Source organism: Castanea sativa, chromosome 11, assembly GCF_040712315.1.
Source record: "Castanea sativa cultivar Marrone di Chiusa Pesio chromosome 11, ASM4071231v1".
Classification (NCBI taxonomy): Eukaryota; Viridiplantae; Streptophyta; class Magnoliopsida; order Fagales; family Fagaceae; genus Castanea; species Castanea sativa.
The window spans coordinates 37,388,384-37,413,312 of record NC_134023.1 but is presented as its reverse complement, the minus strand read 5'-3'; the positions used below and the strand labels follow the sequence as shown (position 1 = coordinate 37,413,312).

The 24,929-nt window shown below is 34.7% G+C and overlaps 1 pseudogene; it reads right to left on the bottom strand.

Annotated features, from left to right (window-relative positions):
* Positions 1–319: 319 nt before the first annotated feature.
* LOC142616449 (GDSL esterase/lipase At5g03610-like) lies at positions 320–24,929 on the bottom strand (annotated as a pseudogene).

Genomic DNA, 24,929 nt, shown 5'->3' with positions numbered 1-24,929 from the left:
GCTGTTGAAGAGATCCATGAAAAGGCGTGCCTAGTGTGATGTTACTCTGACTGTGGGACCCTTAGAGGCTGTTTAATTACAAAAATGCCATTGGAAATTGAGTTTTGGAAACTGAAAACACCAAAAATGTGTTTTCGGTTTCCATAACTCAAAAATTAGAGAATTAAGTGATGGAAACAAAAACAGGAAACAAATCCAAACAGGCTTTTTTTTCTTGGGTCCCACTTATTTTGAGTTATGGGTGATGGAAACAGAGTTATGGGCGATGAAAATCAAAAGTCCAAACAACACCTAAGTTTCCAAGGAAAAGCAAAAAGTATTAGTAGAGTTGTTGGAGAGAAGATTGAAGCACTGAATAAACTGCATGCCAGCCACCATATGAAGGGTGTAATGTGTCCCAAAAGAGTGATAGCTTAGAGTTCTTACAAATAGTGTATTTTCTTGCTCTAGTCTTGTCCACGCTCCCACATGAGTAGTCTTTGCTCACACCAATACAGCATGGCTTCAAAGGATGCTTGAACTTCAAATTTCCTGCATATGGAAAGTAATGTAGTTAGAGCATCACCATCAGGTTTCTTATAAAAAATGTCATTTTGACACATCAAAAGCCTACTTTATTATTTTAACACACCATTTTACAATTTACCATTTATCACATCTTCTATTTTTTAATTCTAAATGTTAAGTTCTAAAAATTTAGAACAATTGGCAAATCGTGAAAACATACTTGTCTAGGTATAGATCTTAGAGTCTATAGGTTTTATTAGACAATGCTCAAGGTAATACAAGTCAAGATTCAAGAACAAGCAAGCTGCAGATAGAAGAATTTAGAAATACAAGCTCGATCAATCGAGAGTCGTATTTGCAGAATTTTAATTAAGCCCAAACAGCAGTTCAAGCTCATTAAGGATTAGGGTTTCAGATCTATTTCTTCTAATATATAAAGGAAACCCTAAGCACATTTTAAAAAGGCTTTTAAGAGAGAGAAGAGTGTACCTCTTTTGTAGATCTAAGGTTTTGTACCCAAAAGTTCTCTTGAGCCTTTGAGGAGTTGTGTGTTAAATCTTTTGTGAGATCTAGAGGTGTTTACCTTCATACACACACACACACACAGAGTAATCAAGAATCAAGATTCACATCAAAAACTTGATGGTTGCTTCAGTTGCTGCATAAAAAACTTTCAAGAAGATCTTAAACCTTTGAGTGGTGTCTTAAAGTCACAAGTAGGTGAACTTGTAGTTGCTACAGATCAAGGAAAGAAATAGTCCGTGGACTCGGAGCTATCATGGGGTCGTGGTAGTAAGTTTTCTACTTGAGGTAGCAATAGAATATTAGTGGTCTAAGCTCTATTGTACAAACTTCAATTCTTTCTAGTGGATTTGGTTTTCACCTTGAGAATAACTAGGTTAAATCCTCCCTAGGTTTTTTACCGGTTTTGTTTTCCTAGGTCATCAGATCTTTGTGTTTTTTATATTTTCTGCTGCTTTATTATTTATGGTTATCTGTGCTAAACCTAATCTTGAAAAACAATCTTGTTAATCAACTTAGTATAATATTAGGTTAAGCATATTGTTTTAAGGGGTCTAAAACTTTACAAGTGGTATCAGAGCGGGTTATCTCTTGTTTTTAGGTCTCTTGACCTAGGGTTGATCCTTGATCCCTGTTATCATGGATAATTTTAAGTGTCTTACTATTTTTGATTGTGATGATTTGAATAAAAAGGACACTACTGTTTCTATTGATCTTTTTGATGCTTCTGAAACTCTTCGTAAGGAATTATCTAAATCTTTGAAAATTACTAAGAAATTCAAGGAAGAGTTAAAATTGGCTAATCTTGAAAAGATGAAAAGCTTGGAACAAATTGGTTGTTAGATTAGATGAATTTAATAAAAAGAATGAATTTTTGAGAAATTAAATTTCCTCTCAAGATGAGAAGATGAAAAGCTTGGAGCAAGAGTTAACTGAATCTAAAGCTAAAATTGAAAATTTGACTTAAACCAAGCCCGCTATTGATAACAGAAGTATTTTTGTTTCTTTTAAGCCTAAAACTGAGAAAGTTTATATCCTTCATTTCAAGAGGAATAATAAAGAAACGGCTTATTTTGCTAGGTTAGACAAAGGTAAAAGTTTTGATGTAGACGCTGAAGTTTCTAAACCTATGTCTAAACCTTTTGTTAGTGTGGATAAGATATCTGTTTTGGTGCCTACCTGTCATATTTGTGGTGTTGTTGGTCATATTAGACCAAATTGTTTTTGTTGAGGCAAAAACCAAAATCTGAGACTAGATTTGCTGTTAGGAATACTAATGTTCCTAAATTTGTTCTTGTTTGTCACTTTTGTGGTATCTTCGGTCATATTCGTTCTAATTGTCATAAATTGAAATTTAAACATTCTGTATTTCAATCTAGGATATGTGATGATATTTCTCCCGCCATAAGTCCACATATATTGTTTCATATGCTTTTGAAAAATTTAAGCTTGTTGGCTTGTGAAAGGAAATTGCAGGATTTTAGTCTTTCTCAGAATATTTGTGTAATCCCTCAAATACACTCTGCTTCACATGGATTTTCACTTACAAAGCCGAAAACTCATGCTATTTGGGTGAGAAAAGATTCTCTAAAGTGAGTGTTGTTCACTTGTCATTGATTTAATTCTTTCAATTATTTGTGGACGTATTTACTTTTAGTTTTTTTTTTTGTTTTATTTTCTTAGGTTGTTTTAATTATTCAAAAATCCAAAAACATTGAAAAATTTCAAAAAGAAAAAAATATTTTATTTTGTGTCTTGTTTTATTTGTTTTGAGGATTACATGAGTTATAATATCTCTCTCTTGATTTAGAACATGCTTGATATTGTGGAGAAACTTGAATAGTATGTGTTATATAAGTGCTAAGCTACTTCTGATTTTGTGTGAGTATGTACTAGTTTGTACATGTGCTCATGGATTAATTAATAAATTGATATTTCTTGTTTGTGTAACCTCTATAGCTTAGTTAAGCACTATCATGCATTGCATTTGCACTTTAAATCATTTAGCATAATCTGTGCTTTTAGTTTTGGTTATAATTTTTTTTTTTTAAACCAAAATATTTTTATCTCTTTTGTATTACACATCATGGATATGTAATTGAGGTTGGCCATATTATCTTTGCAAAACATGCTTGTGTACTTTGTTTTGCCTGGATGAGCTTAATTTTATTGCACTTAGCTAGTTTAAGCTATGTAGTGCATGTTGTGTGGGAATTGTTTATAGTTTTTTATCACATGACAATAATTTTGAAGTCACATACTTTTGATTGTAAGACTAAAAAATCCTAAGAGAAAGGTATAAATAACTATCTCACCATTGTTTACTAGCCAATCATGAACACTTTAGTGCATATCTTAAGATTGTGTGCTCGAGAAAGTATAGCACATGCACAAAAAGAACATAAGGTGTAGCCTCGGCTTATAATAAAATTCAAATTAAATAAAATTGGTGCGTACATTATCCTGGCTATTTTAATAAGTTTCAAATCAAATAAAATTGGTGTGTACATTATAAGGCAGATTCAAGAAACTTACATGATTGCAAGCTTTTATTCTAGGAGATGTGGGAGTTATATTATGTAACTCTTTAGGTGATAGTCACTTTCAAACTTATGTGATGAATTTTGTAAAAATTGTGATTGATTACTATCTACTTATCACCACACATGTATCTTAAACTCTTGCTGGTTGCTCACACTTCACAAGTTACTCTTTTCTAAACTTGGTACATATTATTGTGTGCGATCTTGTTGTGGCCATCCAAGATTGAAAGTACCTTGATTTTGATGCAAAATTTGTTTAAAGTTTGTGTTTTTGAGGATAAATTGGTTGGAAATCTGGTTTTTGAATGACGTGGGTAAAATTCAAGGGTTTTTGAAAAACTTTTCATCTCATACTCATGCATTTCATTTTATAAAATACTATGCTTTGAGGAGTTTTTGCATAAAATTGCTCTATTTTTCAAAAATTTATTTTTTCCAAATTTTCAATCGATCGAAACTGTTTCTCGACCGATCGAAATTGCGATTAAAAAATTGGTTTGAATCTGTCTGGCTCGATCGCTGCTTGATTGATGCTGGATCAATCGAATGTGATTTTAGATCGATCGAAAATATTTTTCGATCGATCGAAAATAGTTTGGAGAGTTTTAAAAACATAAGTTTTTCTCATGTTTTTCCCTATTTCAAATTTTTTTCAAAAACTGTTTGGCTCTCTCTCTTCGACCGATCCAACTCAAGCAAATTTTTGTCATTTTACCTCAAATTTTCTTCAAGGTTTTTGTCTTCTAGCACCGGTAAGACCCTTTTACCCTTTTTTTTTTTTTTTTTTTTCATTTTTCTTGCATTTTTCATGCATTTCAAGGAAAAATTCGAACCTATTGGATTTTGGGGTTTTGGGTATTTTCAATGGTTTCTTTCACAATTGGTCAATGGGTTTTTGTTGTTGGATGATATTAACTTGTTCTTCATGCTTTAATTTGATCAATTTGATGAATTGGGATGAATTGAAATTTCTAGGGTTTGAAAATTTAGGAAATTGGGGATTTTGTTCATTTGAGCTTAATTTGGTGAAATTGGCTTGTGTTATTGATTCATTTTATCATTATTTACTGTTATCCAACTTGTGTAATGATAAATTGATCAATTTTTTGGGATTTTTGAAAGTGGGTTTTTCAAAATTTGGGGTTTTGATATAAACTCCATGTTCAAGCCAATTCTATGATTTTTTAAAGTGTGATTGAGCTTTTCTCACTGCAATAAAGCCTGCATCATGTGTTAAGACTGTTCATTCATCATATAGATTGTTATTTTCTATGTTGTTTTTTCTCTAATTGTGTCTGATGCAGTCTTCCCTTGGGTTTTCTTGTTTTTTTTTTTCTTTTCTTTAGTCCTTTTTTGTCTGTCCTTTCCAACCTTAGCATCATGACTAGGAAGACTAGAGCAAATGGGAAAACCACCTCCTCTTCCATTCCATCTTTTAATGGTGAGAGGTTTCTAGGTGAGAAAAACCAAGAGACCTACGAGAAGTTGAACATCTTTAGGTCTGTGTGGGCTGAGAGAAAAGTTGTTTTAGATGAGTTTGATCCAGAGATTAGGAGGAACTTTGAGCATAGGGGATGGTTACATTTGTTGGATATAGATCACCTTCCTCTAGCTACCCTGATTAAAGAGTTCTACTCGAACCTCTCTGTTCACTTCACTTCTTCCAACATTTAGTTTGTGAAGAGTTGGATAAGGGGAGACGAGTTTACCATTACTCCTTCAGTAGTGCCTTCGGCTCTTGGGGTGCCTGGTGTACATCAGCCTGTGTATCCTTATGATGAGTCACCTCCTCTTGATGATATTATGTCCTATATCATTAGTACTTCTATCTAGTGGATTTTTGATCCTCGAATCACTTCTCATGAATTGACCGAGATTCATTATTTGCTTTTTTAGGATTTCTTGCCATTCTATCTGGCCCATCTCTCACTTGCATACCATTCCTATAGAAAGATGTGCATTTTTGTATGCTCTTATGATAGATGCCCCTATAAGTTTTCCTTATCTTTTCATTTGATCCTTGGTTGAGGTCCATAGGAGTAGTTCTTCTGCTCATGCTCTTTTCTTTCCTGCTTTTGTTCATTAGATTTTGTTGCATCTAGGTTTAGATGAGTTTCCTGCTTCTGAGCCTGTACACATTATAGTTCCTATAGGTGCCACCTTCCTTAGGTAGAGGGCTGCTCAGATGAGAGCTAGCTCTAAATGCCCAAGAGTTGAGTCTTCTTTGGGTGTTGCACCTCCTCCTCCTCCTTCTTCAGGTGATCCCGCTGCTGAGGAGTTTTTTTATTTGACTGCTGCTACTGCTATTGCTGATCCTCCACCTTCTACTTCGAATGATTCTAGCATTCATCGTATGTTGAACACTGTCATGACCATTCAGGCGGCTTATGGTCAGCTTTTGTTAAATGTCCTCACAGAGCTTCAGGCTTTACGTGTAGAGTTGGCGAGTTTTCGGTAGTCCTCTCCACCACCTCCTTTTAATGATAAGTCTTGATTGCCCTTTGGCAGTTCGTCACAAAAAGGGGGAGTACATATGGATGGAGATAGGGGGAGATTTTTGTTATAGGGGGAGTTTTTTTGTTTCTTTTAGAGCTTTGGAGTTTTAGATTGTATCTAGGTGCTTCATCTTGTATATTTTTTTTTTGGCTCATGATGATGTATATATTAAGGGGAGACATTTTTATTATTATTTATGTTTCTTGTTTCACATTGCGCTACATTAGCTTTTGATTTATATTATAAGGTTATTCATGATATATGTCTTTTATTTTATGTTATGTGAAATCAAGATTTTATTTTGTTTACTTGTATTTTTCACACATGCGTTTATATGTTTATTGAGTGTTTCAGGAATTTACAGGTTGATTCAGTCGTGCTATTGTCTACACTTGCAACTGATAATTAATAGTTAGGTTGAATTGTAATTTGGGCATTTTATTTTATTGAGTTGTTCTTGTATTTAAGCATTTCATATTGTATGTAAGTTTTGTCATGAATCGCCAAATGAGGAGATGTTAGGTTCTAAAATTTAAAACAATTAGCAAATCGTGAACACAAACTTGTCTAAGTATAGATCTTAGAGTCTATAGGTATTATTAGACAATGCTTAAGGTGATACAAGTCAAGATTCAAGAATAAGCAAGCTGCATATAGAAGAATTCAGAATTTATCTGGTTCGACTGATTAAGAGATAGGCTCGATCGATCGAGAGTCGTATCTGCAGAATTTTAATTAAGTCCAAATAGGAGTTCAAGCCCATTAAGGATTGGGGTTTCAGATCTATTTCTTCTAGTACATAAAGGAAACCCTAAGCATGTTTTAAAAAGGCTTTTAAGAGAGAGAAGAGTGTGCCTCTTTTGTAGATCTAAGGTTTTGTACCCAAAAGCTCTCTTGAGCCTTTGATGAGTTGTATGTTGAATCTTTTGTGAGATCTAGAGGTGTTTACCTTCATACACGCACACACATAGAGCTATCAAGAATCAAGATTCACATCAAGAACTTGATGGTTGCTTCAGTTGTTGCATAAAGAACTTTCAAGAAGATCTTACACCTTTGAGTGGAGTCTCAAAGTCACAAGTAGGTGAACTTGTAGTTGTTGCAGATCAAGGAAAGACGTAGTCCATGGACTCGGAGCTATCATGGGGTCGTGGTAGTAATTTTTCTACTTGAGGTAGTAATTTTTCTACTTGAGGTAGCAATAGAATGTTAGTAGTCTAAGTTCTATTGTACAAACTTCAATTCTTTCTAGTGGATTTGCCTTTTACCTTGAGGATAGCTAGGTTAAATCCTCTCTAGGTTTTTTACCGGTTTGATTTTCCTGGGTCATCAGATCTTTGTGTTCTTTATATTTTCCGCTGCTTTGTTATTTATGGTTATTTGTGCTAAACCTAATCTTGAATAACAATCTTGTTAATCAACTTAGTATAATATTAGGTCAAGCATATTGTTTTAATGGATCTAAAACTTTATACTAAACATTAAAATAATATATACAACACATTAAATAATATATTTACTCAAAACCCGGCCAATACACAAATGCACAGCCTAGTGGTAGTCGCTACCACCCAAGAACCAACAACCACCACTACAACCATCGCCACAACAACAACCATCACCACAACCACCACCACAAACTACAACCACAATCATCGGATCCTTCAAAAAATTCCAAATCCAAAAACCTCAACAAAAGAGGAAAAAAAAACTCAAAATCTTCAACAAAACCCTAACTTAATAGATCAATCAATGACCAAACTCAACCAACCATCGGCGGCGAGAGCTGTGGAGGACGATGCAGCTTCAAATCGATGAGTTTTAGATCAGCAGCGTGGTTGAGATGCACCTCAAACAAGCGGTGTTATAGCTTCAAGTTGTGGCTGAGATGGGTTCAGATCGAGGCGACATGGCAGCTTTAGGCCGAGGTGGCAATGGCAGCTTCAGACCGGCAGCAGCTTTAGATCGGCGATGATGGAGTCTTCAAACTAGATGCGATGGCGGCTGCTTGATCGGTGGGGGCGGCTTGATTTGTGAGGGTGAGGGAGGGTGAAGGAATTTGATCTGAAGAAGAGAGAGAGAGAGAGAGAGAGAGAGAGAATACGGGTTGGAGAGAGACAAATCTGTGAGAAGAGAGAGAAAAAGTTGAATAAAATATTGAGAGGAGAGAGAAAAAGTTAAATAAAAAAAATATTTTTTTAGCACATCTATCCGTACCATTTCAAAGATGGAACGGTACTGTTTACATGTGTCAAAATTTGTAGGATTTAGAACACCTCATGAGAAGGGTTTTTTGGTGTTTAGTGTGCCAAATGCCAAATATTTGGCATTTGGCATACCTGATGGTGATGCTCTTATGTATTTTTTGTTGGAAAATTAATCTTCCTTATTTATTCAAATTTTCTGGATTGTCCCTTTTTAAGATTTTATTTACCTTTATTAGAGTTTTAGACCCTAATTGTCTTAGATTTAATCAAATATTAACCAAATAATTAATTAGTTAGATCAATTATGTAATATATCTGAATCAATTAAACATCAAACAAGCACAGATCACATGAACACCAAGAATGATGACCCAAGAAACCTTTTGAAACTATAGTTTCAAAGTAAATTTTTTTTTTTTTTTGAGGATTTAAATTAAACAATCCTCAAAGAAACATTTCACTAATAGAATCGAAGTTTATACAATAGATTTAACCCTAAATCTACTGTTACCTCATGTAGTACTTACTAGCGTGACCACAAGTAGTTCTAAATCCACAAACTCTTCTACTGTAAAACTTTTGCATAGAAACACTCTAGTTTATGACTTTGACATCTCCATTCAAATATTAAGATCAGCAAGACAAACTCTTCAGTTTGTGACTTAAAGATCTTCACTCAAAGATTTAAATTAACAATTATGGTTGACTGAATGCAACAACTTTGCTTTATAACTGGATCTATTATTTGTACAAGGTCTCCAACTATAGCTCCAAAAGGGTATGAAAAATTTCAAGATCTGTGTACATAACACTCCACTCTTGAATATGTAAAAACGTGTTCTAGGGTTTTGATTTAAATATGCTTAAGTTCCATCAAAATCCTAGATCTAATGACGGAGAAAGAAAGCGAGATTTCAAATCTGCATGAATCTCGATCGGTCAAGATAAATAAAACTTATCTGCACTTCAATTTTTCGGATTTCTTGAGTCTTCATTTGTGCAAAACTTCATTTGTCTTGTCTCAAAATATTTCTACACTAAACCACTAGACAAACTAAGTTCTAGAGGTTAAAATTTATTCATGGAACTTACAACCTTCATGAAATATAGACTTTACATCCTTCGTTTATTTTCTTTATTTATTTTTAGTTTAATTGCTTAAATACAGACATAATTTAATCAACTCTTAGTAAAATGAAAACAATAAAAAGTCAAATATGTTGATGCCAAACGGAATTCTCTTTCTTTTTGGTTCGAGTGAGAATGAATGAGATATAAAGTACAACTTGCTCGACTTTTTTTGTGGTTGAAATGTTTCTTTTTCTTAATGGTGAGGGTGTAGATAAACGATAGCGAAAAGTTTAGAAAAAAAAATGCCCCCTTTGACTTATCCATAAAACATGAAACCTTTTTAAAATGTAACACCTAATTATAGTATTTACTTTATGTGTAAATCGTTTCAACATCCTTTTAAATAAAAGGTGAGTTGCTCATGTGATATCACATGTTCATAGTTAAAAAGTTACATTTCTACTTAAAACAATACTTAAAAATTTGAATTTCCCCACTAGAGGTTTTGAGTGTAACACTTACCCCCATGTCATTTGGTATTAATTGTTTTATGTCAAAAACGGAAATTACCTGCACGGTCTTGACTCATAAATGCAGATCTGAATGCGCTATTGAGATCCAAGATTGTAAACACAGATTTCCTACTCTCTCCGTTCAACTTTTGCACTGTTTGTTGAAGTATTTGGTTGTGGAAATTTGAGATCAAGTTTCAAGTTTCACTACAATTTTGATACGAAGAAGAGGCAGCTGACTGAGGCAAACACCCCATGGGCTCAATTGCTGTGACTGCTATTTTTGGTACTCCCAAGCTGCGAATACGCTCTAGATTTATGGCAAGCTGGTTACTGATCGATGAAGTGAAGCCTCGCAGATCCTAATATGAATGTGAAACACTATTCAAAAGACTAGTATTGAGGTTTGAAGTTGAAGAGAATCCCTTGGATGAGTAAAAACACTAGGAAAACATATTACACCTAGTTGGGATGAATGAGTAAAGACAGATATGGCAAAATATTGGGATGATTATGTATTAAATCTTAGAATTTAAATTTAGTTTCAAATTCATTTATAAATTTTGAATTCAATTAATATCCCCAATAATTTCAAAAACCTGAACTGTCAATGAGTTTCTATAAACAGAAAATAAAAGAAATTTTAGTAAGCTGCATGTGAGACCTTGCTAAACTTTGAAGAATCTGTTAGGATGTGTTCCCTTAAATCCTATTGTATGATGTTATGTATGACATTATGTATAACTTAATGTTGTGTTTAATAAAGTTGTTTTATTATTATCTAAAATAATGGTAACATGAATATTGAGATATTATCATATAGTCCATGAGATGCATAGTATGTGATTTAGTCACAGAAGATATAAGTCATAAGTTCTTTGTAAACTCAGAATTTATAGTTCGTAGTCGGTGATGAAATTGGGTATTTCATCTGCGAAGACTATAACGTATCAACTAAGATGATTTGTCTTGATCATGAAAGTGGAGACTTCTAATTGATATGTTGATATGTTTTAAGAGTTAAGACATATTGAACTGGGCCGCTATGAGATTTATTATTCTCCTAATTACTGTCAAATGAATAATAAATCTCACGACTTCTATTTGCATGAACTCTTAATCCTGAGAGAATAATGGACCTGAACATGACGTGTAGGTTGCTTTGATATATCAGGAGTGAGATCTACAGTAACGGTCAAAACCTCAGTATGTTGAGCAACCACATTTAGTGTTGATAGAACATATATTCTCAAGATAGAATTCATAATATCTTAACGGAGATATAAAATATTCTCTTGAGATAAGTTTAATGGGTTCAGTTATTCAAAGAGTGAAATCTACAGTAACGGTCAAAACCTTAGTATGTTGAGCAACCACATTTAGTGTTGACAGAACATATATTCTCAAGATAGAATTCATAATCTCTTAACGGAGATATAAAATATTCCCTTGAGATAAGTTTAATGGGTTCAGTTATTCAAAGAGTTAGACCTAACCACTTTGATAAAAAATTACTAAGTATATATTTATGAAATTGGATTTCATAAATATATAATGAATAACTTTAAAGGATTAAACCGGGTATTCAAGGATAAGATGTAGTAATTTACAAAGTGGCAGTTTACATTTATGACTTTGTGTTACTACGAATATTTTATAAAGGGGTTACATGTATAATACAGTCTTGAGATATAATTTATTAATAAGGCTTAGAGTGCAGTTATATTTATATAGTGGTATTAAATATAATTAATGGTAATTTTGGACTTGTCAAGAGTTGACAGAAAAACTCAAGGCCCATTGGAGCTAGTGTCTTATTGGTCTCTTTTGGTCCACTCCAAGCCACACACTAAAGCCCAATTGGAAAGGCCCAATAGGCCAGCCCAATTAGATAATCAGTTAGTTATAAAGGGAGAAACATACAGAATTTTTTAGTAGAAAAAAAAAGAATAATATAGAGATATCATTGTGAAATGGTGTGTATGTGTGAGTGAAGCCACTCAATAATTCTCCCTTGGAAACTGATTAAGAGACCACACTTCTTGGACATAAAGTGGAATTGGAGTGAAGATTAAAAGTGTTCTCAAGTACTTCTAATTTTTGTTTTGAATTTCTCCACACCAAGGTATGCTATCTTGTTCTTAAATTCTGAAATTACCATAGTGCATGTTATCAATCAAGAATGAAATAAATCCTTATTTGTTGCTTCTGCTATGTGTTTTGTATGAGATACAAATCAATTTTTCCAATAGAATCCTCCATGATAATATATTTTCCCTTTTTTTTTTATGGGAATATATTTTCCCTCTTTTTTGTTTGTTTGTCTTTTTTAATTTTTATCAGTTAATGGGCCATTAGCAATTTTTAGTAGGCTGCATGTGAGACCTTACACTCGGTAGCATTGCAGAGCGAATGATCCTTGTCTTGTTTTTCAGCTAGCTTTTCTTCGTGGTTCAACAACTCCTCTTTTTACTAACTTATTTTATAAACGAAATGGAGTTTCATATGTTAAACTAAGTTAAATTAAGTAATCTATATATATAATAATAGGTAAGTTAAGAGAAAAATCCAATTAGATTTCAAATTGGAATTCAAATAGAGTCTAATTTTGCGCCACGTGTTCTATCTAATCTAAGTTTTTAAATTTTTGTGCCAAGTGAATTAATTCACATATGTTTGGTGTAGCCTACTGGCTGCACGAGGCACAATGGAAGGTAGGGGATGGTAGAAGAATTAAAGTGGCAGTTGATAAATGGTTGACGCACAAACTAGTATTTATTAGGGAAGACCAGACCACTATGCTAGTCAGTGAGCTCATTAATGAAGACATGGGCCAGTGGAATAGGCAAAAGGTCCATGATTTATTCGCACCCAGAACCTGGAGTGAGATCTTGGCCATACCGCTGAATGCAACACATAGAAGGGATGGGCTAGTATGGAAGGAGAACAGAACGGGGAGGTTTTTAGGTAAAACGGCTTACCAAGTTGCTCTTCACCTCATACTACAAGATGGTGTTGAACATTCCGATGCTCGTAGGGATGGTAAGGTGTGGAAAGCAATTTGGGCTCTAAAAGTACCATCGAAGGTTAGGAATTTTATTTGGAGAGTGTGTTCAAACATTCTCCCCCCTAAGGAAAATCTACAGAACAAAAGGGTGAAGGTGGACTTGAGATGCGACATTTGTTGTCAACAAGCTGAAACAAACTCTCACTTGCTATGGGAATGTCCTATGGCACGAAATGTGTGGGCAATATTGAAAGGAAGGGTGCAGAAATGTAGCAACTAGGTGCATGATTTTTTCCATTTATTTCAAACGCTGAAGGACAAGCTAACGACGAAGAAGCTTGAACAGTGGGCCACGACGTCATGGTCAATTTGGAATGCCCAGAATAAATACTACTCTGAGAAGGTTCAGATACAGCCAAGGTTAATCATAGATCATGCCACATGATTATTGGAGGACTACCAACGTCTTGCAGCTCCTCCTGAGTTGCAACAGAGGAGCCCTTGCATTTTTTATAAAAATGTAGCTTCAAGTTACCTTTAGTTTTTTTTATTGTCCATCACGTGGGGCTAGGGATATATAATAGAATTGGGCTGTGGTTGGTATGGGATCACAAGGGCCAAAGATAATAGCTCTGTAATACATTTCCTTCATTTAATAATATATACTTCTATTTTTATCTCAAAAAAAAATGTAAAAATTAGATTTCAATTAGAGTTTAATTTTGTAACATATGTCCATCTAGTCATTTCAAATTGGAATTCAATTAGAGTTTAATTGTGCGTCATGTGTCCCATCTAATCTACATTTTTAAATTTTTGTACCAACTGAGTTAATTCAATATAAAAATTGGATTTCAATTAGAGTCTAATTTTGCGCAACGTGTCTCATCTAATCAAAATTTTAAATTTTTGAACCAAGTTAGTTAGCTCAATGTAAAAATTGGATTTCAATTAGATGATAGGCCAAGAATGTATTGACCCTTGTGATAAATTAAATAATTAATTAGCCAAGTTAATTAATTAATTCAATTAACATGCAATACGTGTGGTAGCACAAAAAAATTACCAACTAAGTTAATGTGCAGTGGAAAATAAAGTTGACATGGTAATTTGTTTACGAATGAGGAAAACCTCCAAGGCAAATACCCCACAAGGTGAATTTAAGGTGACCATACTCGAGAATCTACTATTATCACAATAAGCAGTTACAAGTAAAGGAATCCCAATACCTTATACCAACCTACAGTTGGACCCTTACCCCAATCTCTACTTTTTAATACATGGCTCCCAGTACGTGACTAACCAATCGATGCACGAATCCAAGTACGTGACTAACCACTAACTTGATAAAGATTTTGGCTACAAAGTTCTTCAATTCATTAACACGATGAAGATCATGAAACTCCTTGGTTAAAAAACCCTATGGTGTACAAATGCAGCAGCTTCTTCAAGAGAAAAATGAACTAGGGCATATCTCTCCAGTCATAATATGCTTATGAAAAACCTTTGCATCAAGTTGCACTAACTTGTATCATCTGTGACGACCCTTAAAATAATCCTTATATATGTTTAGGGTTGTGAGAAAAGAAAGCCTAAACATGTATACAAAGATATGTTTGAAATCAAATTTGAAAATCTAATTTTCGTAAATCTCGATAGATAGGTTATCTATCGAGAAGTTGTCAAGTATCGGGCTGAAGATCCCTTTTAAACCTTGATAGATGCTATCTGCCAAGCTAGCCATCAAGCTTTAAAATCCAACACTTCTTCACTTGTTTCTTGAACAGATTTGCATGGCTTTAACATTTGGACTTGAACTTTTTATTCCTTGAAGTATTAAACACATCATAAATCTACTCAGTTACAAGTAAAGTGCGTTTTGTCATAGGATTATCCAATTCTAAATGACATATGTTCCTAACATGATTCACATATGTCCTAACAATCCCCCCCTTTAGCAATCCGTGACAAAACCACAATCAACAAATGAAATATGAGAGAAGTCATAAATCACTCAACTCAAACTCACTTGTTGAATACGATAAAATCTAATCCTAACACAAACTCTTGAAAAACTTTGCAACAAAAGAGTTCATGACAAGAAAGACTTTGACAACCTGTATTTCTGAAATACTTTAAACAAAACTCATCACGGTATCTTAGTGTGAAGCAGAAATATCAAAGATTGCATACAATAAATAAGAAGCATGTGCATAAAGAGAGAAAAGAAACAACACATGAAGATACAGGTGAAAGAATGTAATAACAACCTCAATATATATATCAATAAGAGTACAAGGTTTGCTATCACAATGTAAGAACAATGTATCTGAAATAGAAAGAAAAGAAAAGATACAAAAAGTCCCCACTACATCCCTCAAAAAGAAAACCACTCCCCCTAACAAAAATATCTCCTATACTAACTCTCCTTTTAAGTATATGACTACTCTCATACCCAAAACTACTTCTCCTTTTTGTCACGAATGACAAATGGTAAGTCACTAAGAAGCAATCATCTTCTCATCACTGAAAGAGCTAGCACCATCATCCTCATCAGCATCATCACTACCGGAGCTATCATCATCACTCTCATCCTCTGAAGCTTGTGGAGATGGAGATGAAGAAGCAGTGAAACCACCCATAATAGCCTGTCATCGTGCGATACGATCAACACAAGTGTTCACCTAACACAACTCATCACTGAGAGTATCAAGGCAAGCATCCATGCACACAAGCTGTGCCATGATGGCCTTGAGAGTCACTCCACTCGCAGAAGAAGAAGGAGCGAAGGTAGATTGAGCGGAAGAAACTGAAGGAGTTGCCGTCTCGGTTCGTGGCCACTTCAGTCAAAGTTGGACCTCACTCCGTCGAACAGTCACTATGTCTATGGCACACATGATAGAAAAGTGTGAAGACACAGGATAGGAGACAAACGCATGGCGGAGAATCCGCATGATAGCAGAAGGAAAAGTGACCTTATCACGGGTTGTCATATCCTTGTAGACATCTATAAGGGAGAGTATGAAGTGAGACGAAAAGTCTATGGTAAGTCCCTCAAGTAGGGATAACAAAAAGTGAGCACGAGGGTCAGTAATAGAGTTATAGTGAGACAAGGGATAAAGAAAAAATGTCATCACCAAGTTAAGGAACCTCGAACCTTTTGCAAAGCCCGAGCAAGGGGTGTTTTGATGATCACCCCAAGATGAAGGTGTCTCATAGAGGAGAGGTGAGAGTTCGTCTTTGGACACAGTTCGAAGATGATCACAGCCAAGGTAGTTATGATGCGCTACCCTCGAGGCATGTAGCACCTCGGATATAAGATACGGAGTGACTACAATGCACGTACCTCAAATGCGAGTAATGAAATGAGGTATAGAAGTAATCAAATTTGTGTATATTGAATTAAAACTCCTGTATGATCACGGAGGGACGTGTGACTGGGATGCCACAAAGTGACTCCCAACCCCTACTATAGATGACAGTGGGAAGGTTAGTATTATGTTGACACCCCATTTTGCAACCCGCATTTAACCTCACATGGAGGGTAAAAGGGAATTTTGCCTTGAAAATATGCATATTGATTCTGGTCATTAGATCCTTAATCTCATTTCACCAAAATGATCTTGATATTGTGACGATCAAATCGTTTGGTCGTAAGCCCTAATCGAACCGCCAGATTGAAAGTTATCACCAAATCAAGTTTTAATGACTAAGATGCACTACCACAAATTGAGTCCGACCATATGTGATTATGAACAATTGATTTCAATTGGTTATATGTATAATCAATTTGAGATCAATGATGTGTCATAATTTTCTTGGTTAGGACTACATTTTATGGTAGGCTTGCACACACTTAATTAACTAGATAGTTAAACATTAAACCATTCAATGAGTAATTTGTGCAATTATCTTTTATTTAGGGTAAATTTGGAACTAATTAGGTCTGAAATGGGAGTGATTGGAGCCTATTAATGTTAATGGGAAACTAATTAGGGACCTATTAATGTTAATTGTGCTGAAGCCATTTTCTAACAAATGACCTCTGTTCACTATTTCATCGATATCTCTCAGAATATTTTGAATCTATGAATTAATTTAATTTTCTCAGAAACTAGATATCCAGGGCTTCAATTTGAGCACAAGAACGAGATAATTCCAATTAGAATTGAGTCCAATATGATTTTTCGAAGTTGGCACTACAGGTTGTTACAGCAACTATGGGAAAACCGAATTTTGGCTTGCTCCTCACTCCCACCAATCTCTACATTTAATGCTCCAGATTTCCCCCAAGGCTACAATGAGGTCTAGGTTCATGATTCTTTGTCAACCCTCATTAATTGCCTTCCATTCATATTTCCTCCACCACTACTATATAAACCCCTCCTCTCCTCCATTCCAAAGGACAAAAAAAAAAACCCTCTCTTCTCCTCTCTTGAGTTCTAGGAAGTTGAGTAGTCTTGTCATATCTTGGTCTTCTTGAGACTCAAGGTATTGAGTAAGACTAACTCTTCCTCTCTTAATTCTTCTTTTCCTCCACCCTTAGGACCTTTCTCAAGAGTCTCTTTATCCACCATATGGATCTTGCATGAAGGTATAATCCTTTTCCCTAATTGTTTTTTGTGTTGTCATGATGAGAGTTTAAGATTAAAGAATGATAGTAATTATTTAAATTCCCTTGAATACGTTTGAATGTTCTTAATTGTTCTTATATGTTCTTCACATGTTCTTGTTTGTTCATCACATGTTCATGCATAACACTAGTTTTAATCTTAAATCCACATCAAAAACATGAAAAATATGTTTGTTTAATAATTCTTTTAAATTCTTGAATCTAGATATCACCATCCACACACATGCACTAGAATTTATGTTTCAAATCCAAATGAAATGCTTAATAAATCCAATTAGGGTTTATCACATGCACACACTTTAAATTCAACATGCAAGTTGATTGATAACATATTTGATGATGTGATATGAATGTTGACCACCATAGTCTAGAAGATTGGTTTCATCGGGCAAGGTGGGTGCCTAACACCTTCCCACCTTGTAGCATAGCCTCCGAACTTAGATCAAGGGTTAGTAGATCAAATGTTTATCCATGTAATTTTCAATTTTTAGATTGTAACTAGGAAACAAAGCCATGTACTTTATCTTAGATTGTATCTAGGACCAAAGCCATGTAATTTTCCTATGATTAATGTAAATTCAATTGAAAATTAATAAAATGAGTAATTTTTCAATTTTGGTTTTCTTATTTTTCCAATAATTAAATAAGTGGCGACTCTATTGTAAAACCCTTAATCTAAAGAGGAAAATATAACTAGTCGAATCTCCATTTTGAGAGGCAATAACATGACTCCACCCATTCATGTGGGTTTGGCCCAACAACACACTATAAAAAATGGGCTGGGGGCGTGATTTCTCACATATTGAAAAAGTCCAATAGGATGACTTGGCATTCCAAATGAATGTCACGTCATGAAAAGTTCTCCGAGAAGTTTGTACGGGCCTTCTTATGATGGAACCAAACGTGAGAGGGGGTAGAATCAAAAGTAGATGCCCCGAAAAGAAGAGGGTTCCGGGACAGAGTAGACTTGCTATTTTTGGGTGCCATAAAGCAAACTAACCGAGAGAGAGAGAGAGAGAGAGAGAGAGAAGGTAGAAAGGTACCAACACAATCAATATCAATAAGATAGAGAATAAATGGTATGAACGCATGAAAAATGCATGAGCATGTGACATGTAATGATAAAAACATCCTGGGCTCAACCTAATCCAATCCTACCAGCACACATGATTTCAACATGGTAAACACACATCTTAAATGCATGAATCATTGTTAAAATAAAAATGTGATGCAATGCATGAACATTTAAGATCATTCAAAAAAAACCCAACCCAAAAATTTTGCAAAAACCTCATCAATGTTGAAAAACCCCAAATTTTTCAAAAACCCCAAAAGTTAGGTCAAAAGAGATGAAATGCAAATGTAATAAGGAAGATCATGCCAAAGGAATAAATCACTCTTAAGGTTGAAGTTTGAGTGGGGAAAAGGTATAAAGTGAGAGAAGAGTGTTTAGGGAGGTGAAAAGTCAGAAACAATTGAGAGAGATCGAGAGAAAATGAGAGAGAAATCACGCTGAAGCTTTATATAGAAAAACATGAATCTTAATGGATCGAAAGGTATTGAGAGGTGTCGAGCTTTAATTCTTGATAGAGGGAGCTTTCGAGGATCTATCGAGAGGTGTCCACAGTAAAGTGACCTCGATGGATCGAGCAACTATCAAAGCATTTATTGAGCATACAAAAACTCTCTCGATGGATCAAGAAGCTATTAAGAAGCTATCAAGACAAATTCTCAAAAAATTTGATGGATTGATAATGCGATAAAAGCTGTTGAGAAAGGAAGATCAAGAGGCTCATAGATAGCCTAGCTGTCAAGAGGTATCGAGAAGCTGTTGAGATTGCTCAAAAACAGTTTTTCAAAGAAGAGAAAGACATAGATATGAATGGAATTAAACATGCTACTCAACCAAAGATCCAAAAAAAAATTTAAGCTCTCAAACTCATCTCTCAATAGGAAAAAAGTCAAGCATATAGATCCAAAACACACACACACAAAGCAAGTCTAACCAATTTTATATTTCAAAAACAAGTCAAGACAGTTTAGTGAGCATATATTAACACATGTATTCCTTGTGATGACCAAATCACATTGTACCTGCACATGTTTCAAGAGTAGCAAAGAATATTGCGTGTGAAAAACATTGCAAGATTGCATAAGTGTCACATGTTATGACAATTTGAGATATAAGAAAATCATTTTAATTCACACACAACCATAACTGCTTGATGGAGACTATCACCTTGCAAGTACATCCTATAACTCCCACATCTCCTAGAAGACACGCTTACAATCATATATAAAGCATTTTGATTTTTTTTTTTTTTGCTTTTATTATTATTTTTTTGCTTATTTTCTTTTAAGCAAACCATGCATGGGCATATAAGAGAGAGAAAAGAGATACCCAATAATGTTAATCTTTTTACATTGCACTTTTGCTATGCCGAAGAATACAAATGTCATTTCATGATTAGCGGCCAACAGTGGAGAGATGGTTATTTATGCCTTTCTCTTAGGATTTTCTAGTCATTCCTGTCAAAAAGAGTGATACGAGTGTTAAGTACAAGAGATTACTTAATCTTACTCATCACAAACACGAGTCACAAAACTCATATGCTTAGTTGTGCATAGAGATGCTCATCTAGGCTACAAGAGATACAAATTTTAGAAAACTTTGTTTCAATGGCCATTCAAGATACACAAGTAACAGTGTACACAAACACATTGTTTTTGTATTTTTATGATTTTTCAATTTTTTTTAAGAAAAAAAAATAAAGCAAAACTGAAAACAAACAAACAAAAACATGTTAAACAAAGCAAAGCATAAATCTAGACTGACAAAATAAGAAAGCAAAACACACAAGTAATGCATACTCAAAAACAAGAAAGGGAGAGAGAGAAAAAGTGACTAAATCACTTGGAGCCTTTTTCCTTCCACACCATGGAAGAACCTTTCCATTTAGCAAACCCTTGATCCGGTGGAGAGGGAGAAGAATTGAAACCGTTTAAGTTCGAAAGGAACATGAGGGCTTTGAGTAGATCTCCAAGAGGAGCAAAAAAGGATGGAAACTAATTCTGGTTTCCCGATGAGATCACACTGTTGCTCTATTTAGTGGCTAACCACTTATAGCAATTTGGTCAAGTATGTCCAGTTGCTCCATAGTGATGGCAGAGATGCTGTTTCTTCTATTTAGACTTTTGAGTATTGCCCTTTATAGCCCTAGGGTTTTTAGTCTTTTTCTTATCAAGCTTAGGGGGTGCTCCTAAGATAGATATACCCTTGTCTATATTCTCACTAGTTAAAGTAGTTTTGACATCATTGTTCTCAGATTCAATATTATTAGCAGGTGAAACAAAAACAGTAGTACTAGTAGAAGCAATACTAGGAGAAGAGAAATCATACCCGAAATTGATTCGATTAGAAGAAAATTTCTGGAAGCTAAGCATCTCGTCAAGCTTTGCACTTGAAGTCCTCTCCAACTGAGCTCTAACTTGGAATAGCTCTGTTTCAAGCTTCTTGGTCTTTTCACCCAAGAAATCATTCTCAAATCTCAGTGCTCCATTGGTCTGATTTGCTTTATCAAACTTCATGGAGATTTCTTCTCGTTCCAGCTCCACATCACTGAGCTTCTTGGTGGCCAACCTATACAACTTCTCATGCTTTTCTAAGACTTTGTATAATTTTGCATAGGCTATGTAGATGTCATCTTGGTCATCCATCTTTTTAAACTCAGATTCCACCAAGTCCTCTTCTACATCCACTTCTTCAACAATCCCCTCAGTAGGATTTACAGTGGAAATGAAGGCATTTTGGATTCCATCATCCTTATTATCCAAATCGTCTTTAGGCTTGGTGTCACTCAAGGTAGCAACAAGGGCCTTGCTTTTCCCAATGGTCTTGAGATAAGTTGGGCATTCTTGTTTCATGTGTCCGAAGCCTTGACACCCAAAGCACTTTGATCTTGAGAGAAAAGTGTACTGATCGCCATTCCTAGCATCCTTCTTCCCTTTGTCTTGGCTCTTGAATTAGGATGAACTAGACTGCTTGCATTCTTGTACTGGCATTCTTCATAAACTTTTTGAACTACCTTGTTATATAGGATTTCATCTTAGAATCTTCATCATCAGAAGACTCATCAGTATCACTGCTTTTGGCCTTCAATGCCATGCTCTTGCTTTTGCTCGATTTCCCGATCCTAGAAAAACCCAATTCATAGGTCTGCAAGTTGCCAACTAGCTCTGTCAAAGGAATGTGATCAATGTCCTTTGATTCCTCAATAGCGGTGATCTTGGCATGAAATATCTCAAGTAGAGATCTGATCACCTTTCTAACAATTTTGGGTTCGGGAATGGCTTCCCCAAGATTAAAAGCTTGGTCCACTATGTCTTTGAGCTTGGCATAGAACTCATCAAACGACTCATCCTCCTCCATCTTGATCTCTTCAAAGCTTGTAGTAAGCCTCTGAAGCTTCATATCCTTGACAGCGTTGGTTCCTTCATAGGTTGCCTAAAGGATGGTCCATGCTTCTTTTGTAGTTTCAGTAGAGGATATCTTCTTAAACTCCTCATTCATGACTGCACTAAATAAAGCATTCAATGCCCTGCTGTTGAAGTTAGCCGCTTTGATCTTTGCATCATCCCAATTAGTCGACGCTTCTTTTGGCTTGGTCCAACCTATCTCCACAACTTGCCATACTTTCTCATCTAGAGACTGCAAGAAAGCTCTTATGCGTACTTTCTAGTATGCATAGTTAGTGCCATCAAATAAAGGAGGTATAATAAGAGACTGTCCTCTATCTATGATAAACAGGGGTCAATAGATCACACAGTAAAAATTAACCATAATCAGAATATGCTTGCTCTGATAACACTTGATAGGCCAAAAATGTATTAACCCCTTGTGATAAATTAATCAATTAATTAGCCAAGTTAATTAATTAATTCAATTAACATGCAATACGAGTGGTAGCACAAACAAATTATCAACTAAGTTAATATGCACAAAAAATAAAGTTGACATGATGATTTGTTTACAAATGGGAAAAACCTCCAAGGCAAAAACCCCACCAGGTGAATTTAAGGTCACCACTCTCGAGAATCCGCTATTATCACAACAAGCAATTACAAGTAAAGGAATCCCAGTACCTTATACCAACCTATAGTTAAACCCTTACCTCAATACATTATTGGACTTGTTCTGTAGTGAGAATCTCTACTTTTCAATGCACGACTCCTAGTACGTGACTAGCCAATTGATGCACGGATCTAAGTACGTGACTAACCACCAACTTGAGAAAGATATTGGTTGCAAAATTCTTCAATTCATCAACACGATGAAGATTATGAAGCTCCTTAGTTACAAAACCCTATGACGTACAAACAGAGCAGCTTCTTCAAGAGAAAGATGAACTAGGGCATACGTCTTCGGTCACAATATGCTTGTGAAAAACCTTTGCATCAAGTTGCCTTGACTTGTATCATTTGTGACGGCCCTTAAAATATATGTTTAGGGTTGTGAGAAAAGAAAGCCTAAACATGTATACACGGATATGTGTGAAATCTGATCTGAAAAACTAATTTTCATAAATCTTGATAGATAGGTTATCTATCGAGCAGCTGTCGAGCATTAGGCTAAAGATACCTTTTAAACCTTGATAGATGCTATCTGTTGAGCTAGCCGTCGAGCTTTAAAATCCAACACTTATTCACTTGTTTCTTGGACAGATTTGCATGGCTTTAATACTTGGACTTGAACTCTTATTCCTTGAAGTATTAAACACATCCTAGATCTACCTAATTACCAAGTAAAATGAGTTTTGTCATAGGATTAGCCATTTCTAGATGAAATATGTTCCTAACATAATGCACATATGTCCTAACATTATAGTTTAATTTTACGACACGTCTTTCATCCAATCAAAGTTTTTTAATTTTTATGCCAAATGAGTTAATTTAGAGTAGAAAATGGGAAGTCCAATATAAATAAATAAATAAATAAATAACATAATCATATATCTAACACTATATATAAAATTAGAGGAAGAAAGAGTTTGAATGATTTTATATTTATGAGCATTTTTTATAATTAAAAATAATTCATATATATATATTAATAAGTAAAACTTAGAGAAAATCCAATTAGATTTTACAATTGAAGTCAAATTTTGCGCTATGTTTCCTAAATTATTTATTTTTAGAGAGGGTTGTATTTCTAAATTTTGGAATCAAATGTGGGACCATATCATAAATATCCATTCAAGTGAGTTATTGTATACAAAAAATAAAGAGTCTAGAATTAATGAACATAAAAATATTTTTAAAAAATGGACAATTTACATTTTCTATCTAATAACATTCTTACAAGACTTTTTAAAGAGTTAAAAAAAAATATAAGAATGACTATCAATAATATTTAAATCATATATGCAAGATTAACATACTATGCATCTTAAAGTGTATCTTTTAAGTATATCTATACATATGCATGTGGTTATAAGCTAGTTAATATAATATTAAGGATCATACTTAAGTTAGTTTATGAAACTCTATTTCATTTATGAATTAAGTAAGTAAATAGAGCAGTTAATGTATGTAATTGTAAAATTTCGAAGTTATATGTCTGGTCTGCACTGTTTAGTATCTATATTGGCATTTTCCTTCATTTCAAACTAATGGTCTGTTTGGATTGAAGAGAGAAAGGAGAGGGGGTGAAGGGGAATAAAACAGAATTTGGCAAAAATGAAGCTCATTTCCTACCAACTCTATTCTATTCCCCTTCCCTCCCTCTCAATTCAAATGGACCGTAAGAGTTAAGAAGGAAAATAAAAACATAAGAGAGTTCTCTTCCACTTATCCGCTCCATTTTATCATTCTTTGTGTGCTTTAAGAGTGGTGTGTGAGTGTTTGAGAGTAAGCTTAAAGGCCCACCAACTTTAAATGGATATTTTTTTTTTATTTGAGATAATATTTACTTTCTCATGTACATTAAAAATATCAGTTAATGACAAAGGAAAATCGCCTACCATATTTCTAATTTATAAACCAAAGAATTGAACCAAATTCATAGCTTATAGGGACTTGTAAATTAGTTTAACCTATACCAAAAGGCCACATGCATAATTAGCTTAACCACTCACCTTTAGGTCAACATGTTTTGTGACAAATGCACCGTATTCATTGCCCGCAAGTGAAACAAGAGCAACGGAAGAGTTAAGGTTGCATTTTGAGTATACTATAAGCATATGGGATTATCCGAAAAAGTAATCCCATATGGTTCCTTCTACTGGTTTTGGAGAAGGAAGATATTGTGTCTGTAGTTGAGGTGCCGGGATTTTACTCGAAGATGAAGGAAGAATTCTTAGGCTAACGGTGGTCCGATGACACAAGGAACTCAACGGCGGATAGGGTTACACAAACCACACCGGCTGCAGACAT